We start from the raw sequence: 25,364 nt of genomic DNA, 5'->3' as shown, positions 1-25,364 counted from the left end.
GCAAACTGCTTTCACAACAACCTTACCAATATGTGGAAGATTTGAGACTGATTGAATATTATCAAGATAATCTGAATTTAAACCAACTTTTTTTTTAGAATGGAGGAAATGTCTGCATCCTATATATAAGACATAAAAAAAAATTCTAAGGGAGGTGGTAACAAACTCTTAAAGAAAAGGACTGATGATATCTAAGGATACTATCACAAACTTAGCTGGACATGGATCCACTGAGCGTGTGGTGGTACAAATGTAGGAGACCAAGACATAGAAGTTGTCAGTGTCAGAAATAGCAAACTTTTTCCAAATAAGACTGCAAGATCAGATCCCCGAGATTAACTGCAAGGACAGTAGAGTTAAAAAGAGGGAGCAGAGATCTAATGAAGACAATACCTACTGAACAGCTAGATACCTGTGATTACAGAGGTATCCAGCTGCTTGGAATAGTGTGGTTGGATGAATTACTGCCTTGAAAATCAGTGTAGAAAGGAAAATGGATTTCTTAAGAATGACCTCAGTGATTAACAGACAAATAATATTTGGACGGCACAGTGGTGCAGTGGTAGTGTTGTTGCCTCACAGCAAGAGGTTTTCCGGTTCAATTCTTGGCTGGGGTGCCTTTGGTGTGGAGTCTGCATGTCCTCCCTGCATTTGTGTGGGTTTCCTTTGGGTACTCCGATTTCCTCCCACATTACAAAGACATGCGTCTGGAGCATTTCTCCCCAGGCCTCCGATGAAAATTGGTTTGTTCCAAGTTGACTTTCCCAGTAAACAAATGTTAAATAAATAAATGATTGTCCAAAGTAAGTTTGTCCACTAGCAGACCTGAATGCCACCACTTACATTCCACTCTTCCCCCCTGCTCTCCTGAATTCCCTAAAAGAGTGGTCAAACCATAGTTCCCAAGGAACTATTCTAGCAGGAAAAACTTTACCCAGAGTGAGTAGATTATAAGTTTCCACAAGTTCATCAAGATCTTTTTTCAAAATTGCTGGAAATATGGAAAAAGCAGAAATAAAAATATCTGACTTTGCTGACTGAATATTTATACATAAAACATGACCAGTCTTGGAAGGCTGGCAGTGAGGTAGATTAACAAGAAATTGCATGGTCAAGTGATCTGACCCAGTCACAGACTATAATTTTAAATTGCAAATAGGCACTCCTAGTTGAAATACAAGGTATATATATAGTATGAATATACATGTGGGTTACTGAGGTGACAATGCAGAGAAATTCACTAATGAAGGCTACAGAAGGCTCATCAACCCAGACACTGAAGCCTCCAAACAACAAACTAATGTAGATTATTAAGCACTAAGGTGAGGAAGAATTCTCTGAACTCCTGCTGGAAAAATCAAATGCTGCCAGGAGGCTGGTAGATGAAAAAATAGTCAAATGTAGGTCCTATTCCCATCACATACTCAAATGAGTTAGTTAATCCTATTTTGATATGCTAAAGGAAATAGCAGAACAACGGCTAATAACTATCCCACTACCACCATGATCCAGCTAAGGATAATGAAAACAGAGAAAACTGTGGGAACCAAGGCCACATGAATTGATCCAGAATTAACATTCAAGCAGGTGTCAGCAACAAATATAAGCTCCTTAGTATGCACTAGGTCTGACAAAGTACTTGTGAACTGATCTAGTGTTCAGATGTAAAACATGAAAGAGAGCACTGGGATAACTGACTGAACCATTTAGCTCCATCTGTTGAAAAAAGGACATATATGTCTTCATGTACATGCAGCCTGTAAACAAGTGTTACAAAATTTCTGGTACTCCTGTTTTTTAGTAGTGGTATATGACTATGATGGAACTATGTCGACTGACTTGTCCAGCAGTGATGGAAACCAGCTCTGTGTTTTTTGTTATATGGAACTGTCAGGCATTCAAGCAATTGCATAGTGTATTACTTCCATTAAAATGATGCATATAGTTTCGGAAAAATTTATTACATCTCTGTGCAAACATATCTTGCTGGACTCTTGAGGTCATTGTTGGGTAATGTTTCTATGAAGTAAGTTGTCAGTATGGGGTTTTGCTGATCATTTCATGTCGTTTCTATAATATGCTGTCAGTGCAGTGATATTGTCTTTGATGGTTATATGTTTATTCACAATTTCTGTAGCTGGACTCCTACTCAGATAGTCATATCTTATTTTTCTTTTGGCTGTTCCCATTAGGGGTCGCCACAGCGCATCATCTGTTTCCATTTCTTCCTGTCCTCTGCATCTTGCTCTGTCACACCAATCACCTGCATGTCCTCTCTCACCACATCAATAAACCTTATCTTAGGCCTTTCTCTTTTCTTGTTACCTGACAGCTTCATCCTTAACATCTTTTTCCCAATATACCCAGCATCCCTCCTCAGCACATGTCCAAACCAACTTAATCTTGCCTCGCTGGCTAAGATATTCATATAGTCTGTTCTAACTGGTTTCATTCTTCTTCTCCTCTGGGTACCATGTGTATGTTATATATACTATATGGTGCACAAGATTCAAATTTGCATTTAATTTATTTACTGATTTGTTAACTAAGTGGGTAGACTGATCCTTGGACCCATTTCAGACACAGCCCAGGTTCAAAGGCACGCATACAAGTGGTGTAATCAAGTAACATACAATTATAGATTGGAAAAATTATATAGAGTTGTTCTGAAGAGACACAGTTTATACAGAGTTACACTGTAGAGCTGAAGAAGAGTTAATCAATCTTTGACAATAGGTAGTAGTCAAATATGTAATGAAAATTATTTCAGTGCAAAATATAATCAGAAGAACCATTATTTACATGTTTACATTTTTGGAAATACAGCAATAATTACATTAGACTTAAGTAGATGAAGTTAGAAGGTATTAGTTGAGTAAGGTGGAATAACACTTTTCCAATTTTGTCAATAACCCAGGAAGAGCAGTAATTTTTTGAGACAACTCAGCTTTCTTCTATAAATGAGGTACTAAAATTTATTACAAATGTCTTTGGGTATGCAGTTTCCCTTGGCAGGGGCCACTTTAGACACATCTTTTCAATTATAGCCTTCAAGAATTAGAATCTTTGGTGGGAGACAGATTCTTATTTTCAGTGCAAAGGTCATATGGGGAGAAAAATAGAACTGATTTCTTTATAAGAGTGGACTAGTATCTCATACATTAATCTAAAGGTGAGTGAGGATAGAAGTAATTTGGCTTAGACAGCTAAAGGAAAACACATTGCATTTTGGATAGTAGAGCAGTGATGAGGATAAATGGATGATCTGAATATGACATTAATAGTATTTTCTGTTTGTATTGAGAGAAGAGTTGATTATTCCTGAGGAAAGGTATACTCAAGTATGGGGTTAAGAACATTCTTCTAATAAAATCTACCTTGTTGCAGTATGAAGCACCAGAGCCACTGATCCACACAAGTAGCAAACAAGAAAACTTTAATAAAAAGCTAAGCACTTTTATTCCCACTTTAAAGGAACTTCATCACAACAGTAAAAAAACTTACTTCCTGTTCATTTTAAAATCTGTGCACAAAATCACATGCCTCATTATAGCCAATCACAATCATTATTTTAGTTTCATTCTTTAACTCACATTAAAGCAAAACAAGCATGAAAAATACACCATGATCTTTTTTAGGCTGTTCTCGTTAGGGGTCGCCACAGCAGATCATCCATTTTCATTTCTTCCTGTCCTCTGCATCTTGCTCTGTCACACCATCCACCTGCATGTCCTCTCTCAACACATCCATAAACCTTATCTTAGGCCTTCCTCTTTTCCTGTTACCTGGTAGCTTCATCATTAGCATATTTTTCTCAATATACCCATCATCCCTCCTCAGCACATGTCCAAACCAATGCAATCTCGCCTCTCTGGCTTTGTCTCCAAACATTCCAACCTGGGCTGACCCTCTAATATACTGATTCCTAATCCTGTCCACCCTCGTCACACCCAATGCAAATCTTAACATCTTTAACTCTGCCACATCCAGCTCTGACTCCTGCCTTTTTGTCAATGCCACTGTCTCCAACCCATATAACATAGCTGGTCTCATTACCCTCTTGTAGACCTTCCCTTTCACTCTTACTGGTACTCATCTGTCACAAATCACTCCTGACACTCTTCTCCACCCTACCTGTACTCTCTTCTTCACCTCTCTTCCACACTCACCATTACTCTGAACTATTGATCCCAAGTATTTAAACTCATCCACCTTCGCCACCTATACTCCTTGCATCCTTACAATTCCTCTATCCTCCCTCTCATTCACACACACATATATTCTGTCTTAGTCCTGCTGACCTTCATTCCTCTTCTCTCTAGACATTATCTCCATCTCTCCAGGGTCTCCTCTACCTGTTCCCTTCTCTCACTACAGATCACAATGTCATCTGCAAACATCATAGTCCACGGGACTCCTGTCTGAGCTCGTCTGTCAACTTGTCCATCACCATTGCAAATAAGAAAGGGCTCAGAGCTGATCCTTGATGTAATCTCACCTCCACCTTAAACGCATCCATCACTCCCACTGCAGACCTCACCGCTGTCACACTACCATCGTACATATCCTGTACCACTCTTACATACTTCTCTGACAATCCCGACTTCCTCATACAATACCACAACTCCTCTCTAGGCACCCTGTCATATGCTTTCTCTAAGTCTACAAAAACACAATGCAACTCCTTCTGACCTTCTCTGTACTTCTCCATCAACACTCTCAGAGCAAACATCACATCTATAGTGCTCTTTCCTGGCATGAAACCATACCGCTGATCACTAATCATCACGTCCCTTCTTAACCTAGCTTCCACTACTCTTTCCCATAACTTCATGCTGTGAATGATCAGTTTAATCCCTCTGTAGTTGCTACAGCCCTGCACATCACCCTTATTCTTATAAATTGGTACCAAAACACTTTTTCTCCATTCCTCAGGCATCCTCTCACTTTCCAAAATTTCATTAAACAATCTGGTTAACAACTCCACTGCCATTTCACCTAAACACCTCCATGCTTCCACAGGTATGTCATCTGGACCAACAGCCTTTCCATTCTTCATCCTCTTCATAGCTATCCTTACTTCATACTTGCTAATCCATTGCACTTCATGATTCACTATCCTCCCATCATCCAACCTTCTTTCCCTCTCATTCTCTTCATTCATCAACCCCTCAAAGTACTCTTTCCATCTGCTCAACACACTCTCCTCGCTTGTAAGTATGTTTCCCTCATTATCCTTTATCACCTTTACCTGCTGCACATCTTTCTTAGCTCGTTGCCTCTGTCTAGCCAATCGGTACATGTCCTTTTCTCCCTCCTTAGTGTCCAACCTTTCATACAACTCTTCATATACCTTACCCGTAGCCTTCGCCACCTCTCTCTTTGTCATGCACCTCATCTCCTTATACTCCTGTCTACTTTCTTCATCTCTCTGACAATCCCACTTCTCCTTTGCCAACCTCTTTCTCTGTATACTCTCCTGTACTTCCTCATTCCACCACCATGTCTCCTTTTTGTTCTTCCTCTGTCCAGATGTCATACCAAGCACCTTTCTAGCTGTCTCCCTTACTAGCTCTGCTGTAGTTACCCGGCTATTTGGTAACTCTTCACTGCCACTCAGTGCCTGTCTTAACTCTTCCCTGAACTCCACCTTACAATTACCCTTTTTCAATTTCCGCCATTTGATCCTTGGTGCTGCCTTCACACTCCTCCTCCTTTTCTTGATCACCAGCATCATCTTACAAACCACCATCCTATGCTGCCTAACTACACTTTCCCGGGCACCACTTTACAGTCTCCAATCTCCTTCAGACTGGCCGTCCTACATAATATATAATCCACCTATGTGCATCTTCTGCCACTCTTGTATGTCACCCTATGCTCCTCCCTCTTGTTAAAATACAGATTCACCACAGCCATGTCCATCCTTTTCGCAAAATCCACTAACATCTGACCTTCTGCATTCCTTTAACACCATACCTACCCATCACTTCCTCATCCACTCTGTTCCCCTCACCAACATGCCCATTGAAATCTGTTCCAATCACAACTCTCTCACCCTTGGGTACAGTCATCACCACCTCATCCAACTCACTCCAAAAATGTTCTTTCTCGTCCATCGCACACCCAACTTGTGGAGCATATGCACTAACAACATTCATCATTACACCATCAATTTCCAGCTTCATAAACATCACTCTGTCCGACAATACACCAATACTTAAAATTCATCATCTACTGCCAATGTTAAAAACACTTGATATAATCAACATAAAAAACTTAAAAACATAATGTCTTAATTTCAAAATGCAATTAATAGAACACATTTCATTCAACCCTGAGAATCTTGTTGCATTGAGAAACAATTACCACCATGTATAGAGCTGCAATCATGGGACTGCATACATATCTGCTGACCTCTCAAGATCCAAACATAGTAAAAGTACTGAAACATGAGGAGAATCAATCTATGTTGCCTTCCCTTCTTAGTCTAGCAGAAGCATATTGGTGTTAAGCGAGAATGGAAATCAAACCAGAAGTAGATAAAAGTCAGACAGCAACTGAATGTGCCAAAAAACAAAAGAAAGAATATAAGATGAAGGATCAGATGAGAAGGCAAGAAATATGAAAAAAGCATAAATATAGTTGCAAGTATAGAAAACTCCTGGAAGAACCTCATGTTGATCAGGATCAAATGCAGAATGGTTAAGGAGAGGTGAATTCAAACCAAAAGATGAAATGTTAATATTGGCAGCCCAAGATAGTGGGCTACGTACACATTGGTTTGCAAAGTACATTGAACATGCTGGAAACAGTAACAATTGCACACCTCGTTGCTGGTTGAGATATACTAATGGCAGAAGGACTGTATACTGAAAGGCATAATAATGTGGCAAGACTGTTGCACTCTGGATTGTGCAAACATTATAATATTGAAGTAGCTGGAAAATGCTGGAAATATCAGCCACAAAGCATTATAGAAAATGATGATGTTTATATCACATGGGATCACCCGTTACCAACATTTCAAAAGAGAGATGCAAGAAAACCAGAGTAAGAAAACCAGATATAGTGGTCCATGAAAAGAAGACAAAAATAGCATTGATCATTGAAATCGCTACACCCAGTGACTACACAATGACTACAGTGTCTTGTGTACAGAGAGACACACAGTCATAAAATATCAGGATTTGCAGGCAGAAACGAGAGCAATGTGGATGAAAGATACCCTACAGTTCCAGTAGTAGTAGGAGAAAAGGATTTTATAAAAAAGGAATTACAAACTTATTTAGATATGTTACCAGTATATGTAACTCCATACAAATTGCAGGAGTCATTACTAGGCATATTACGGGTGCTGCGAAGATCGCTTCTGGCTGACATCAAAGATTGAAACAATACTAATTTCATGAACTTTAATCTTACTTTGACTTAGGAATGGCGTCCGTTCACATCATGGTATTACAAACCCAAAAGATTTGGGGAAATTAAAAAAAAGAATGAAGTTATTTTGAAGGTTATTTTGTAGAATGTGGTACTAGGCCCTCAGGCATGCATGACAATGTTGCGACTGTAAATAGTAATAGTGGAGAGTGAATAGTAGAGGTAATATTATTGATGAATATTGAGAATAATGTGCAACCACGTATTGACTCATGGTGGATACCTGAGGAGAAGATGCCTGTCGCAGTGCTTTGTTTGGTAATAGAAATAGATAAGGCCCTTTATGAGAGAGTTGAAAAGCCAGATCACAGAGGTGGTTCTGAAACCAAATGTTTTAAGCTTGTTCATAGGGATACTATGGTGCACATACTCAAATCCATGTTTAATATTTATGAATAAAGCATAAGCACATTATCTGTCCTACAGATATACAGATTTTATCAGCCAGAGAATATATTTTATTTATTTATTATTTATTACATTTGTTAACCTGGTTACGTCCGACAGGGCCAGAAGCCCATTTTCAGTGTAGGCCCAGGGAGAAAAGCTCCACAAGCAGTAACAAAGCTTGCAATAATTATAATTAATATAATACATTAGACAGTATAGAATACAAACAATAGTACACAAATATACAGATTCTGTAACCTTATACAGAAATACTAATTAGAAAGACAGTGTGCACTAAATACAATCAGAGACAGTATATGTGTGTGTGTGTGTGTGTGTGTGTGTGTGTGTGTGTGTATATATATATATATATACATATATATATATATATATATATATATATATATATATATATATATATATATATATATATATATATAAAATAATGATGAAAAGACATGAAGTTATGCACAGAAAGTGTGTAATCAAAAATTTCTGTCCATCAAATAAAAAGAGTGCAAGCTGTTATGGGACAGCAGAGTTAGAGAAGAGATGGAGGCAGTATAGTTAAAGGTAAAGTAGGCTAAGGTATGGGAGGTAGAAGAATTAGCCTGGTGAATGACAGGGGCAAATCCAGTGTTTGGCTAGGTAATTTTTTAGGAATTGTTTGAACTCATGGTGGTGAGGATTTTGTGTGATAGACTGTGGAAGAGTGTTCCACAACTTGGCTGTATTGTGGGAGTAAAGAGAGTCACCACAGTAGTTGTGGGAGTGGGATACTTTTAGCATTAGTTTGTTGGAGGATCTGAGGGACTGGATAATGGTACTAGATTGGACAAGGTTAGAGAGAGCAGGGCAGGTACTGGGTTGGTAGATTGTTTTGTGGGCCATGGCCATTTGGTTATGTGATAAAAGATTAGGGAGTTCTAGCCAGTTGAGCTGGGAGAGGGCTGTGCAGTGGTGAGTGTTGTATGGATGATTAGTAGAAAACTTGGCGAGTTTGTTGTAGCAGAATTCAAGGTTATTGAGCTCAGACTTACATAGGTTTGTGACTATTTGAGAACCATATAGGAGGGTAGAAAGCAGGTGTGACCACACAGTGGCTAGTCTGGCACTCTGAGTGAGGTATGGTTTAGCCCTATAGAGGGTACTAAGTTTGCCATGAACTTTCTTGATGGTCAAAGAGATATGCTTGTCAAATTGTAGGTTCTCATCTATTGTGACACCTAGCAGTTAAGCTTGGCTAGAGGGCTGTATTATGGTTCCATTAGAGGACAGGATTGTGAAAGGGAACTGTCCAGGTTTGGATAATTTGTTTCTGAAGGCAATAATCTTAGTTTTGTTTGGGTTAAATATGAGTTGATGTGCTGAGAGGTATGTTTCTATGTCCTGAAAGGAAGCTTGCATTGAGGTGAGGGGACTGAGCATATAAGTGTGGAGTCATCGGCGTACTGGACAATGTGAGCCAGTTGTGTTGCTGAGTTGAGATTCTTAGTTTGTCTTTTTGGCTTTTCCCGGTTAGGGGTCGCCACAGCGGAACTCCAGTTTGCTAATGATTGGCAGTTGATTTTTTATGGTGCTGAGTTGCCAGCCCGACGCCCAACCTTTAGCGAAGGCACGCCCATTCACACATGTCTTTCGGAGGCCACTCGACATGGGGAGGACATGCAGACTCCACATGGAAGGCACTCCAGCCGAGAATCGAACAGAAGAACCTCTTGCTGTGAGGCAATAATGCTACCACTGTACCACCACGGACTACACAGATTCTTAGTAAATATGGTTCTTAGTAAATATGGTAAAGAGGAGGGGGCCAAGAATATTGTCTTGGGGTACACTAACTGAGATGGGGAGTAGGGGGGAGAGACTGTTAGCCCATTTAGTTGCTTGCTAACAGTTGGAAATGTAACTGTGGAACCATGTTAGGGATGCAATAGTGTGGCCATAAGATTAGAGTTTGTCTAGAAGTAGTTGGTGAGAAACAGTGTCAAAGGCTTTAGACATATCAAGAAAGATAGAAGAGACAGAGTGACCTTCGTTTATGAGATTATGAATGGTATTGCTGAAAGATATTAGAGCTGTGCTAGTACTATGTTGAGGTCTAAAGCTGTGCTGAGAGCTAGACAGCAGGTTCGGACTAAGTAGGTGGTGTAGAAGTTGTTTGTGGATGCATTTTTCTAATATTTTTGCGAGGGGGGAGGGGGAGAGGATGACTATGGGACAGTAGCTGGTTAGCTCCCTGGAGGGTCTGCCTCTGTGGAGGGGAATGATGTGAGATACTTTCCAGAGAGGAGGGATGTACTGTTATGTAATGGAATGATTAATCAGGATAGAAATGGGGTGGGCTATAGAAGGTGCTGAAACATTTAGAAATTCATTAGGAAGTTGGTCGGCTGCAAGACAACAGGGTTTGAGCTTGGTGAGGAGTTTTTTTATGTAGGTGGTTTGAATGCTATTAAAAGTGAGGAGGTTGGGGTAGTCTGGGGTAGGAGTGGGAATGGTAAGTGGGTAGGTGCTCTGGGTACCTAGAAGGGTGATTATGGATTTAATAAAGTGTGAGTTGAACTGGGTAGCTATAGGGTCAGTGTTGTTAGGAGAGACAGGGGCAGGGATAGGGGTATGGCTGGGGATAAGGAGATAGTTAATGCTTTTCCAGAATTTTTGAGGGTTGTTCAGGTATTTCTGTTGAATGGCTAGGAAGTAGGTTTGTTTGTCATTTTTGATTTGTTTCTTAGCTAAGTTATGAAGCTGTTTATATGCTAAGAGGTTGGCTGAATCTTTGGTAGTCAAATATGCTGTCCATGCCCTATCTCTATATTTAAGTAGCAGTTTGGTGTCATTTGATAACCAAGGTAGTTGCTAGTTGCTTGGCTCTTAAGTGAACCTTCCTAGTGGGAGCAAGGCTATTAAGTATGTTAAGAAAGGTGTTGTTGAAATATAGGACAGTCATGTCTAGATGGAGGTGTTTATGTGGTGACCAGTCACACTGTTGAAGTAATAGGTTAAAGACAGAGGCGGAGAAATGTTTTGTGTTATGTATGTATTTGTAGGAAATGTTATTGTGTGTGTGTGTGTGTGTGTGTGTGTGTGTGTGTGTGTGTGTGTGTGTGTGTGTGTGTGTGTGTGTGTGTGTGTGTGTATGTGTGTATGTGTGTGTGTGTGTGTGTGTGTGTGTGTGTGTGTGTGTGCATTTTTTAAAAAGGAAGGTTGGGGAATGGTCACTAAGGGAGTCTGGCAGGCATCCTACAAGGTAGTGTAGGCTGGACCTGTTATTCAGAATCCAATCTAGGGTTGACTACTTATTTGAATGTTTGTCTGTGTGAGTTAAGACAGGTAATGGTTTGAGTGAAGTTGAAAAGGTTTATGTAATTTGAGGGGGTACTAGATGTGCAAGAGTGCCAGTTAAGATAGTAGTCACCAAGAATTATAGTTTCTTGGCTGAAACTGGTAGATGCCCAGGACAATAGATTTTCAGTCATAGAAAGATTGCTGCCTGGAAGGAAATAGGCGGTGATGATAATTATGTTTTTGTTAGGACTGATTTTGAGGCAAGTTGTTAGGATTTCAGAGTTTGGTAGGTCAAGGTAGGAACAGTTAAGTCGTTCAACTTTGAGGGTGTCTTTAAAAATAATGGCAACCCCACCACCTCTTTTGTCTAATCTGTCCTGTCTAATGATGTTATATCTGGAAGTGATAACTTCATTATCCTTAATGTGTGGTTTTAACCAGGTTTCTGTTATTAAAGCTATGTCAGGTGAGTAGGTATGTAGGGTTGTATGGAATTCAGTAATTTTATTTACGAGGCTGTGCAGATTGAAATTGGTAAAAAGCAGTTCTGTGGAAGAGGTTTTTGGCAGAGGGGTAGAAGTGGGAGTGTGAGATAGATTGTAAAGGATGAAATTGGGAGTGCTGGGGGGGCAGTGTGTGGGCAGGGAACTAAGTTATTCTTTGGACCTGGGTTAGGATGGATGTCAAATTGGAGTTTAATTTGTGTTAAGGAGTGTAGTAGTAGATTTCTTAGTTTGTTAATTAACTTTGTATATCTAGAGGTATTATAAGGTTTTGGGCTGATGGCAGTGTGAGTGTGGGACTGACAGTGATGGGAAAGCAGTGGAGAGTAGGAGAGCTGTAGTGTTTGATGTGTAAGTATGACGAGAGGTTGAGTTGTAGGTAGAGTACAGAAAGTACAGCAGGATGGTGTAGGCAGTTATGGAGTAGCAGGGATGCATGATTGGTAGATATGTTGCAGAGTTAAGGTAAAGGGTGAGGAGGGGAGGGCAAGAGTCAGTTTAAAGGTGTAAAGATGTCAAAAAAAAGTGCAGTGTTTGGAGAAAGGGGAGGTGGAATAGATGAGTTTGTAGCTGGATGGGGATAGGTAGAAGGAAATAGTGGGTGTGGTTTGGACAGGTATAAATCTAATTAAAGCGGGGGTGGGTGGGAATGAAACAATCATCTAGAGTGAGAAGGTAAACTATAGCAGGGAGCAGACCCTGTTGCAAGAAGAATGGAACAAGAGATGAGTATGGGGAGGAAGGGAAAACAACAGAGAATAAATCATAGGGGAAGAAAAAAGAGATAGGTAAAGAATGTAAAGGTAAAAGTTAAGAGAGGAATCTATAAAGCTAAAATATGGAAGTATGTTAAGGGAGGAATTTATTTAGCCAAAAGAAGCTAAATGTAAATGGAAGAGTAAAGACTGAGGTAAAGGGGAAGAGAAGGGGGGAGTCTTAGTGGAGTTCAGTCAGCCTTTAAATACAACGGTTAAAGATGCTGTTTATTATGTCTGTTAAGGTTTTAGTACTTAGTTAAACATACATATAAGCACTGCTGGCCATTAAAGTGAAGAGTGCACTTCCTTTCTATAATATAGTGGCGGCACCCTAAGTAGGCACTTGGTGGTCAAAATATTTGGTGACGCTCACGTCTTGTACCTAGGGAAGCAGGAGAGAGAAATGCAGTCAGTTGAAAACATAGTGAAAGAATCAGCAAACAACGGCATGGGAAGAGAGTAGTATACTAGGTTTTACTCTATAAAAAAGGGAGTTAAGTGTTAATGGAGTGCAGAAAGGGGTAGTCAGAAGAGGTAACAGAGGATTAAGGACAAAGAGGTGGTGGGGTTGCCATTATTTTTAAAGACACCCTCAAAGTTGAACTACTTAACTGTTCCTACCTTGACCTACCAAACTCTGAAATCCTAACAACTTGCCTCAAAATCAGTCCTAACAAAAACATAATTATCATCACCGCCTATTTCCTTCCAGGCAGCAATTTTCTATGACTGAAAATCTATTGTCCTGGGCAATCTACCAGTTTCAGCCAAGAAACTATAATTCTTGGTGACTACTATCTTAACTGGCACTCCTGCACATCTAGTACCCCCTCAATTTACATAATTAGAAAAACAGAAAATTAACAGGAGTACGTAGAGAAAAAACAACTATGTACACACAATTGAGACATTCAAGCTTTAAATTATTATGGCTGAGTTTCATTAGCTAATAAAAAACACTAACAAAAACCACAGTAATACAGAAATATGCTGTCACGTATGGTGACATTACTGTCTGTACCACAGTTAAAGTAAAATATAAAAAGGTGTATTAGAAAGGCAACACACCGCTGGTGTGACAGACTATATCTAACAAGTTATGTTACAATGCCGTTTTCTCTTAAAAAGAGAAAGCCGCACAGCACATTCAATTGAAACAATGCAGGATACTGAAAGCTAGAGCCAAATCAATGGCAGTATTAACAACTGAAAAGCAAACAGATCACTAAATACGAATTTTAAAATGCATACAAGTGGAGAACCTCAGGGTTCAGTCCTGGGACCACTCTTGTTTGGCATCTACTTCTCTGAAGTACAGGCCATCACTAAGGGACTCTGGCTAACAAAGTTTGCAGATGACTGCAAACTGGGAGCCATTATTGAATCCCCAAATTATGTGGATATTCTACAAAAGGGCCTTACAGAAACAGATGCCTGGTGCCAGAGCCATGGGCTCAAGCGTAATGCCAAGAAATGTATAGTTATCCCCTTTGGAAAAAAACATGTACCCATGAATTACCACATAGGTGGCAGGACACTAAACATCGAAAGTGTGATGAGAGACTTAGGGACACAGGTGGACAGTGGTCTCACTTTCGATAACCACATTGCCACAACAGTCAGGCAATCCTTCTGTGTGGCACACCTCATCACTAAGGGCTTTTCATCCAGAAAAAAGGAGGTCATTGTCCCACTGTACTCATCCCTCATTAGACCCATTATAGAGTATAATGCCCCATTTGGTATGTACCTCACAAGACATCTGCAACAGCTTGAAAGGCCACAGAAATACCTCACTAAAAGAATCACAGGCCTAAAGTAGATGCCATATACTGACCGTCTAAAAAGACTCCAGCTATACTCTGTGGCATATCGTCTACTCAGAGGCGATCTCTGCTTAACATACAAGGCCATGTCAAACCCTGAGCTGTTGGACATGTTCCACTTAAAGAAATCCCAATCCGTCAGAGCCACATGCTCCAGGGATCTAAACCTTGTCATCACAATGAACAAAACATGCTGGAGGGATAGGTTCCTGACCCAGAGACTCCCCATACTCTGGAATAGACTGCCCATACATATCAAGCAGAGCACCTCTTTGGCCCTCTTCAAAAGGAACTTTGATGATTGGATGGGAGATAGGAAATTCACCACGGGGATCATGTCAGCTGCCCTGCTAGACAGGGGCCTGGAGAAGTAAATATTGTGGGAAGAAATATCCAGGGAATTGTTATGGCTAGGCTTGCATAGGCCCTAGGGCCGATAGCCTAGTACCAGCCTATGAACCTATGAACAAACAGAGCCTAATACATACATTACTGGAGGAATAGCCAAATAGTTCATTCTTTAAGCGTTTACCAGACCAGGTACAGAGCGCACTCACAAGAGCAACAATATCAAACAATGTAGGAATTTAAAGTTAACCTGGTTCAGGCAATAAAAGCTACATTAAAAATATATGCATGAGAGTCAAACTTTAACAATAGTACCTAAAAGTAGAACATATTGTAATCAGAAATGTATAGGCTACTACAAACAACTCGGAGGACTCATGGGAGCAAGGAAAGAACAGTTAGAAAGGGAAAGATGGTGCAGAATGCTAAAAATGGGATGTAAATGCCCCAGTGCATCATGGGAGGAAACAACAAAATTAAAGAGAAGACAATGAGAAATATGAAGCTGTGATGTAAGCAGGAGAACAGGAAAATATGTAGGAGATAGGTGAAATGAACCACCGATATCCTTTGCAACAAAAAAAGAAAGAAACAATCATCTAGAGTGAGAAGGTAAACTATAGCAAGGAGCAGACCCTGTTGTAAGAAGAGTGGAACAAGAGATAAATACAGGGGGAGGAAGGGAAAACAACAGAGAATAAATCGTAGGAGGAGAAAAAAGAGATAGGTAAAGAATGTAAAGGTAATAGTTAAGAAAGGAGTCTATAAAGCTAGAATACGTCAGATGTAAAAATATTTAAGGGAAATATGTTAAGGGAGGAATTTATTTAGCCAAAAGAAGCTAAATGTAAATGGGAGAGTCAAGACTGAGGTAAAGGGGAAGAGAAGGGGGAGTCTCAGTGGAGTTTAGTCAGCCTTTAAATAAAAAGGTTAAAGATGCTGTTTATTGTGCCTGTTAAGCTATATGGCTGTCAAAGTACTGTGTCTTGACCAGAAATCATATTTTCAGTCAATAAGGATACTATATTTGTTTATGTATTCAGTGATTTGATCATACAGGAATGTGTTGAATATTTAGTTTAAGGTCAAATGATGTAGATGGTTATGTAATCCTTTATTGCTCTGGGCATAGCACATTTATGACTGGTACAGTCAAAGCATGTTTGAAACTGGGAGGTGCCATGCCAGTGGTGAGTGACAGACCAAGTATGTGAGCAAGGGGGGTTAGAGATGAATGGAGGAGCTATATAAAAGATTGTAATTAGTTTTGCTTTTCTAGTTTTTCAAACAGTTTTATGACTGCTCTAGAGGTTACTTACTGTATGAAAGTAGAAGAATGTGTAAAGGGTGAGTTTCATGAGTTTAGAGAAAAATGAGTCTGTATGGAAGAAGTTGGTTGTGAGGTTGAGGAGGTAAGATAGGGGTGTTTGTTGACAGTCACATCATCGATTTGACTCTCTACATGCATATTTAAACAGATTATATAACATACTACATGAATATTTAAACAGCTTTCTGTGATTATATAACATGTTACATGCATAGTTAAACAGATGCCTGTGATTATATAACATACCACATGGATATTTAAACAGATATTTGTGATTACATAACATACTATATGCCTATTTAAATACATTATATAACATATTACATGCATATTTAAACAGTTATCTTAAATATGACATCTGTGTTTAAACAGAGATCTGTGACTATTTGACATACTGCATTCATGTTTTAACAGATATATGTGGTTATATTACATCCACAGCAGGACTAGCCACATGGTGATGTGAACCTTGGCTCTAGATGATTGTCACTGTTGAAGTGACACCCCAACCCCATGTGCAAAAATGGGAAAAGGTGTTGTAGGTAGGTGGATGAATGTGATGATATAACATACTACATGCATATTTAAACAAATATTTGTGATTATGTAATATGCTACATGGATATTTAAACAGACACCTGTGATTATATAACATACTACATGCATATTTAAACAGATATCTGTGATTCTATAACATGCTACATGCATGTTTAAACAAACGCCTGTGATTATATAACACATTACATGCATATTTAAACAGATGTCTGTGAGTATATAACATGCTACATGCATATTTAAATAGATATCTGTGATTCTATAACATGCTACATGCATGTTTAAACAGATGTCTGTGATTATATAACATGCTACATGCATATTTAAACAGATAGCTGTGACTATATAACATACTACATGCATATTTATACGGATGCATGTGATTATATAACATACTACTTGCATATTTAAACAGATATCTGCGATTATATAAAATTTCATTTATTACTGCCAGATAGGTCTGCATTTTTAACAGCCTTTTCTGCTACTGACCAGTTTAATACATTCTTTGTCATGCTAACAGTACTGTACCATTGAGTACAGTGTTGATTCTGTAGTACTTCCATTGCTTGCTCGGAGGATAGATGTTGAACACTGGCATTTATTTACTTAAATAATTAATTAATGTTCCTTTTTTTTTACATATTTTCAATAATGCATTATTACAGCTGACTTGACTGCATGCATTTTATTCAAATTGTAGAACTTTCTGCAAAGTCTTGCCAATGCAGGTCACTTCTGTCTGTTTTTGTGCCATATTTTTTTAAATGTTGTACTGTTACTTCATAGGTTCATATGTTCATAGGTTGGTACTAGGCTATCAGCCCTAGGGCCTATACAAGCCTAGCCATAACAATTCCCTGGCTATTTCTTCCCACATTATTTACTTTCCTGGACCCCTGTGATCCCTGGGGTGAATTTCCTTTCTCCCATCCAATCATCAAGGTTCCTCTTGAAGAGGTCCAAAGAGGCACTCTGCTTGACATGTATGGGCAATCTATTCCAGAGTCTGGAGGGGTCTCTGGGTCAGGAACCTATCCCTCCAGCATGTTTTGTTTATTGTGATGACAAGGTTTAGATCCGCTCTGAGGGATTGGGATTTCTTTAAGTGTAGCATGTCCAACAGCTCTGGGTTTGACATGGCCTTGTATGTTAAGCAGAGATCACCTCTGAGTTGCAACAGAGTATAGCTGGGCATCTGCTTTAGGCCTGTGATTCTTTTAGTGAGGTATTTCTGAGGCCTTTCCAGTTGTTGCAGATGTCTTGAGAGGTACATACCAAATGGGGCATTGTATTCTATAATGGGTCTAATGAGGGATGAGTACAGTGGGACAATGACCTCCTTTTTCTGGATGAAAAGCCCTTCGTGATGAGGTGTGCCACATAGAAGGATTTCCTGACTGTTGTGGCGATGTGGTTATCGAAGGTGAGACCACTGTCCACCTGTGTCCCTAAGTCTCTTATCACACTTTCTGTGTTTAGTGTACTGCCACATATATGGTAATTCATGGATACATGTTTTTCCCAAAGGGATAACAATACATTTCTTGGCATTGAGCTTGAGCCCATGGCTCTGGCACCAAGCATCTGTTTCTGTAAGGCCCTTTGTAGAGTATCCACATCATTTGGGATTCAATAATGGCTCCCAGTTTGCAGTCATCTGCAAACAGTCCCTTAGTGTTGACCTGTACTTCAGAGAAGTAGATGCCAAACAAGGGACTGAACCCTGAGGTACTCCACTTGTCACTTGTCTGGAGCTGGTTTACAGTGTGGGTTCTATCAGTAAGCCATTTAGCAACCCATTGGGTGACATAGGGATTAATACCCAACTTAGTAAGTTTATCTATGATTCCAGAGTGGGGATGGTGTCAAAGGCCTTGGCAAGGTCTAGATAGGCTGTGTGGACCACCTTACCCTTGTCCATGGCTCTGGAGACTGATTCAAAGAAGTCAATCAGGTTCAGGAGACAAGATCAGCCCCAAACTGGGTGGGGTCCAGTGTTTGAAGGTTGCCAATGTCTTTGTTTATAAGTTCCATGATAATCCATGGCCTTGCAGATAAGGCTTGTCAGACTGATGGGACGGTAGTTTCCAGATCCAAGGTGGATGGATTGGGATAACTGTAGCTCTCCACTCAGTGGGCTATGATTAAACATGACACTTAGGTGAGGTGCCAGTTCATATTGTAGTTCATGTAGTACACAGCCGGGATGTCATCTGGTCCCATGGATGCTGTATTCTTGGCTTTAGAGAGTGCGTTTTGTACCTGTGTGGTGGAATTTGGCAATCTTCCGTATTGAGATGGGCCATTTAGTGAAGTTGGCACTGAATCGATCTGCCAGGATATTGGCAATATCCTTTGGATCAGTATATTTATTGCCATTCTGTTTTAGCTCAGAGCAGATCTGAGCATTGCCATTTAGATTCTTGACATAGTTATAGAATGCTTTGTGGTTGTCTTTGGAATCTTTGGCAATTTTATTTTCATAACTAGCTTTGGAGGATTTTATGAGGCATCTCAGTTTCTTACTGAGGCTAGTAATTTTGCATCCTGGGATTTTCCTCTTTTCTGCAAAAGTTTCTTCCTTTTGTTGTAAAGTTTGTTTATGGCAGGGGACCACCAGATTGGCTTCCTTTTGGATGAGAGCATTTTGGTTCTATTTAGGATTTCATGCATGAGTGGATGTGCTCGTACAGTGCCTTAGTGTAGGATTCAGCAGTTGAACTTTCAGTTGGTGTCATGAAGTTTGTCACTTCTGACTTGAGTAGCATGAAGTTGGCTTTGGAGAAGTTTTTATGGTGGTTTCTTTACTGGGGGTGGGGTGGGATGTGGATGTTAAGGGTGATTAGCTTATGGTCAGACCTGACTAAGTCTTACCTAGTAATTTCAGACACATTGTGTTGCCTCCACCTTTAGTGTTTCAGTCCTGGTTTGGTGGCGAAAAGTGTGGTAAGAGTTGTAGCCTGGTATTGCAGGGGTGCTCTCTGGAGTCTTGAACCAGGTCTCAGTTACTGCACAGATATCGATGTTCTCCATTTGCATGCTTGTAGTGGTGGTTTTGTCTACTTGTTGTGGAGTGTTTCTCCTTATTCAACCTGGTGGCTGGGTGGCACACTGGTGTTGTGAACTATTTAGAAGGGCTATGTGTTGCTTGAGGTGTAGTGTGGGTGTTAACCTTCTCCTCTTGACTACATTTTGGCTATGTAAGTGCATCTCTCACAGGTTGTAGTGTTGGGTGGTAGGAGGTGGACAGGAGAAATCACAAGCTGACCCTTGGACATGCCTGGTTTGGGGCTGTTTAGTGCCTACTATTAATTTCTCCTTATTAACAAGGAGAGTTCAGTGTTTGTATGAGTTTAAGGCTTCCTAGTGCTTTCCAGCAGGTATTAGAGAAAGTGCTAGTCACAGGGATGAAGGTAAGATTGAAAGAATGCACTCTGCAGTGTGCACTAGAGAAGTTAGATGTGAAAGTAGGTAACTTGAGTTTTACCTATTTAAAAAGTTAAGGTTTAGTGGAGAGTTACTATTTTTAAAACAGCAAGATGGATTGAAAGGGTTTTTGTAATATGGTACTATGAAATACAGTAGGATGGCCAATAAATTTAAATAATTGAAGGGGTGGGATTTCAAAATGATGATTTTGTGATTACTCACATAAGCCAGTGAAAGTAGAGAGAAATGAGATATATGGTCAGATTAACATAAGAGGCGGGCAACTAGAAAGACAGTGGTATTTAACAAGACAACTTCAATGTGTGGGAGCGGGAAAAATTCTGCCTGACTCAGAACAGAGAGCTGTGGTCTCTTTGAAGTTTTAATATGCTGTTAAAACAGAATGCAAGCAAAACACAAGGTAAAGAAAACAAACTACAGTATTCAAAATATAGAAAGGCAATACAGTAATACAAAAAATACTAACCTTTCCTTCACAGCAAAGTGTAGCAGAGTCTGGATGAGCCTTTCTGGTAAAGCTCTGAAATGTTTTAGTTTACTCCTTAAATAGAAAATTTAGTTCCTAGCTCCACCCCTCTGTTAACAAGTGATTAACCTTAAATGACCTCTTCTGTCTTATGAATGAGTCCTTAATTAATCAGTTCTTATTTCTGCCTGACTCAGAACAGAGAGAGCTGTGGTCTCTTTTGAAGTTTTAATATGCTGTTAAAACAGAATGCAAGCAAAACACAAGGTAAAGAAAACAAACTACAGTATTCAGGCAATACAGTAATACAAAAATATAAGCAAACTAACCTTTCCTTCACAGCAAAGTGTAGCAGAGTCTGGATGAGCCTTTCTGGTAAAGCAGACATTCTTGGACATTCCCAGGTCTCTTTCCTGTTTTCCCTTCTGAGCTATGTGGCTCACTATTGTGAAAGCATCACAATTCCCTTACGTTGTTAGTTCTTCAAACTCTTTACTGCATTTTTAACATACGAATCAGTATTGAGTTCAAGAGTACATTATTTTGGCATGTTTCTAACAGCTTAACAATGTTGTTGCTGCTTAACTTTGTGCTTGTATTATTTTGCTAACATGTTACCAATAGAAGGTCATTAGGCACAGTTCTCTGCATTATAGGTTCATAGGTGTGTACTAGGCTTATGGCCCTGGAGCCTTTACAAGCCTAGCCCACAGAAGTGCCCTGGCATTGTGCCGTCCAACGTCAGTTCCCAGTGCCTCTATCAAGCAGAGCCACTGGAGTGATCCCTGGAGGGAATTTTCTATTTCCCATCCACTCATCAAGATTCCTCTTGAAGAGGGCTCAAGATTCCTCTTGAAGAGGGCTATCCAGACAATGTCTTTCGTTTTCACCTTGGGCTGGATAGTATTGAAACATTTATAATTAAATTACATTGTAGTACTTTCTGTGGTATAGTTGTGTACTGTTTGAAGCACTGATTTATTCCTTTTTCCCTTTTAAGGCTTTAGTTAGCTATTTATTAAGTGTGATCACTGTGATGCCCTTCGTTATCTTGTTGTGCTGGTTCTCAGCTATCAAGAGGATACTGGGCAGTAATAACCATTTTCACTGTTTTGATGAATGGTTATCTTAATTTGCCTTTTATGTTACATTATTTTGATACTTGTTTACAGTACTATTTTCTATTTATCACTTCTTTTTCTTTCTCCACTTTTTTCCACCTTAGTTGAAGGTTTGACATTGCAGGTTACAGTTTCCTTTCATTACATATATTTGATATCATTTTACATTGTTTTTTACACATTGCTATTTGTTATCTGCCACTGTGTTCATGTTCTTAAACATAAGCATGACTTGACTATGTTTTCATGTGCATCATTTTTAATTAGGCCTAATGTGGTACATTTGAACGTATGTGTGCACATTTCACATGACTTCACATAATTTAAATATTTACAAAATGAGCCTCTGTTTCAGTAACACATTGCTATTACTTCTTGCTTGATAACTGGGTGATGGACTGATCCATACAAATGCTCTTCATCCAAAACCTGGGCACAAGGCAAAATACAGATGTTATATGTAGATTACAAAAAGGTTACAAGACGGGACTGAAGTGCTGTTTATAGATGTGTAACAGTGCAGGCACTGTCATTTAACATCTTTCTGCAATGGCTGAAACAGAGGGTACGGATGTCCAGTTAACAGCAAATTTTAATAATCTGAGATATTTGTTATAAAATCCTGTAATGTTGGGGAAAAGTGGTATCAATGAAAAATACTCAATTACCTCTGGGATATATCGGAAATGTAATACTTTACCCCACCTGGAGACATAAGAGACACAGGTGTGCACCTTTGTGGCTGCTTTGCTAGACTATAACATATTACTTTATTCCACGGACTGAGAACAGTAACTCTGCTCATGCTGAACACAGGAGCACAATGCCTGACTGCCTACTCTAGGAGGGAAAATATAACCCTGTGATGCAACAACTGCAATTAAAGTAAAATATACTTTACAAAATAAGCCTTGACACATAAAATGCATTATCTTGACCCACAGTACCTCAAAGACTGATAAATCTTGTATGCACTTTCAGATACATTCCACTGGTGAAGATTTACTATTAATAATGAGGATGCTATATGAAACATATGACCAAGGGGCTTCTGCATTTACAGTTACCATCCTAGGAAACTGTGTTTCAGTGTATCTAAGGAATGAGCTCAGTCATCATATTTAACAGTTATTTGTATTCTATTTTATTTTTTTTTCATTTGTTAACCAGGTAAGTGAACTGATCAGCATGAACCTTTTTAACAGAAACAGTAAATTAAATGCAATAGATATGAACAGTGAGAGGAGGTGACCAATGTTTTGGACAGTGCAGTGGTGTAGGAGTAGTATTGTCGCCTCACAGCAAGAGTTCTCAGGTTCGATTCTCAGCTGGGGTGCCTTCTGTGTGGAGTCTGCATGTCCTCCCTGCAGTCATGTGGGTTTCCTCCAGGTGCTCAGGTTTCCTCCCACATTACAAAGACATGTGTCTGGAGTGTTTCTCCCCGGGCCTCTGCTGAAAATTGGCTTTGTTCCAAGTCGGACTTTCCCGGTTAACAAATGTTAAATAATAATAAAATGTTTTAGAAGGTGGAAAAACTGTAGCACCAGGATAAAACTGATGCTGTCAAATGGTCCAGATGGAGAGACGATAAAATCAGCAAGCAAAGGAGATTAGTATTGCTGGATCATAGGATCATATGATGTTACTAGGCTAATGGTCCTGGGGTCCTTACAAGCCTAGCCAAGAGTTTATCCCCAAAAAGAAACCTCAGTCAGCACCTGTTGTCTCCATCAATGAGGGACACAGGTGGAACCCCTAGGAAATAAATGCTTAATAACCCTTTCATGTATTCAAACCCTACACCTACTGCACATAAGGCTGTCACTCCACTCATTTGGCTACGTGGATGTGTGGAACTGAATTCATCCTCAAGTCTTGGTCAGTACCTTCATGAGGTGGACCCTGTTTCTACTAAATCTCACCAAGATGACCCTGATATATACACTGTATTTTATATAGCACATATCATTGACAGAAGTAGATTAAAAAATAAAAAAGCTGGGTGCACAAGTCCCAGGATAAAGAAGTGCCCAATCCTGGTAGGTGCACTGGTGCTAGAAATGGAAAAAATTACAGTGTAGAATCCTCAAGACTTGAAAACATTCTTACAATTGGAATAGGCTATGCTCAATGGGAGGATGCCCACCACCTCCCTCATTGTAGAAGGACGTAGTAGCCTACAAAATCACAAAAACTAATAGACCAAAAAAGACCCATAAAGAAGATAGAGTGGACTTTTGAAGATAAGAAAGAAATTATGTATTGTTACTATTATGCAAGACGCCCAGAATTTCTGGATAGAATATATTCAAAAATATTAAGTTAGAAATTAGAGGAAAGAAAAATACTTGCACAAGAAAAACTGTCAAAAGCTTCAAATGCAATTGTGTGTGTATTAATACAACAGATTCATGAAAAATGTTATATAAACCAAGAAACCTAGGGCCATTTGGAAAAAGAAGCTACTGAAGAAGTGCAAAAACATAAAGAACAAAACCTAGAGATTTATGAAAGGTATAAAAAACAGACATGGACATGGCGAAGAAAGAGAGCTCTGACATGGTATAATATTTATGCAAAGGAGAAAACCAAACTGGTCAATGCAAAAAAAAAAAAAAAAAGGAAAAAAGCAGCTCCAAAGATGTCTGTAGAGAAATACAGGCAAAAGCACCCAAATATGGAAAAATTCACAGTACAAAAAAAAGATCACAAATGGGGGGCATAGAACAGAAGATTAGTAAAGCAGATGTTAAACAAATGGAAGCCGAATTTGTGGAATACTTACAAAGTGAAGGATTTAGTATAGAAAAGGTAACACAGGTTATGTCACAGCATGATGGATCAATAAGTCCCCAAAGTAAAGAGAAACAGGTGGAGTACGATACATTTTAAGAACAAATATGGACATTTAAAGAAAAAGAGAATTAATATGGTGCAATATTTATACAAAGGAGAAAGCAAAACTAATCAATACAAAAAAGCAGCAGCAAAGATATTTGAAGAGAAATACAGGGAAAGGTATCCAGATATGGAAAATTTTACATTACAAAAAATAAGAAAAGAGGATTAATAATGGAGAAGTTAAAGAAATAGAAACTGAAGTTATGAATTACCTGCAAAGTTAAGAATTTAGTGAATTATTTATTTATTTATTTAGTTGTCTTTGTTTACTGGGAAAGTCCGACTGGGTAATTTTCAGCAGAGGCCTGGGGAGAAAAGCTCAATTTGCTTATATTGCATTATACTAAATTCCAGTACCACACAGAGTAGTTACATTTCTATTTCTATTTATACACATTCTAAGATTTTACAGAGGTGAAAGTTACTAATGAAAAAGCCCATGTGCACCTTAGTGGACTGTACAGGCAGCAGTTATGTACAAAAATTGTTTTGTCATTTTAGTGAGAGGTTGAGTGTATTCTGTTTAAGGAGTGTATTTGGAGAGTATTGTACTGTGAACACAAAGTCTTAGCCTTATGATGAGCATATGCAGGACCAGAACTGGTGAAGATGTTTAAACAGTGGTTTAAAACTACTGAGTTTGTCAGAGAGTTTTATTTGTGTGGGGATAGTATACCAGCATTTAGCAACATATTGGGAGTAGAGTGAGTCTCCTGCAACATTATTTGACATATTTGTAAGTAATAAGAATTTATTAGAATGGAGGTCCCTTTCTGGACAGTAGGCCAGTAATAAGTTATGTAGTGTAGGGCATTTTTTTCTGGATGATGAATGAGTTTGTGTGCTGTAGTTAGTTGTGAGTATGTTATGCAGTTGTGTAGTTCAAGCCAGTTTAATTACTTTAAGCTATGACAATGGTGGATCCTTTGAGGGAGACTGGTGGCAAATTAACTATTTTTTGTAGCAGGAGACAAGTTTCTTT

At 39.2% G+C, this 25,364-nt stretch overlaps 1 protein-coding gene across 1 annotated transcript in view; it reads right to left on the bottom strand.

Moving 5' to 3' along the window:
* The window catches only part of TMEM236 (transmembrane protein 236), a 520,757-nt gene that overhangs the window by 348,351 nt on the left and 147,042 nt on the right, over positions 1-25,364 (bottom strand). The gene's annotated exons all lie outside the window — the stretch shown is intronic.

The sequence above is a fragment of the Protopterus annectens genome, chromosome 3.part1 (genome assembly GCF_019279795.1).
Source record: "Protopterus annectens isolate FY-2018-M chromosome 3.part1, PAN1.0, whole genome shotgun sequence".
NCBI classification, from domain to species: Eukaryota; Metazoa; Chordata; order Ceratodontiformes; family Protopteridae; genus Protopterus; species Protopterus annectens.
The sequence above is the reverse complement of the archived record's forward strand: the minus strand, read 5'-3'. Positions and strand labels throughout refer to the sequence as shown.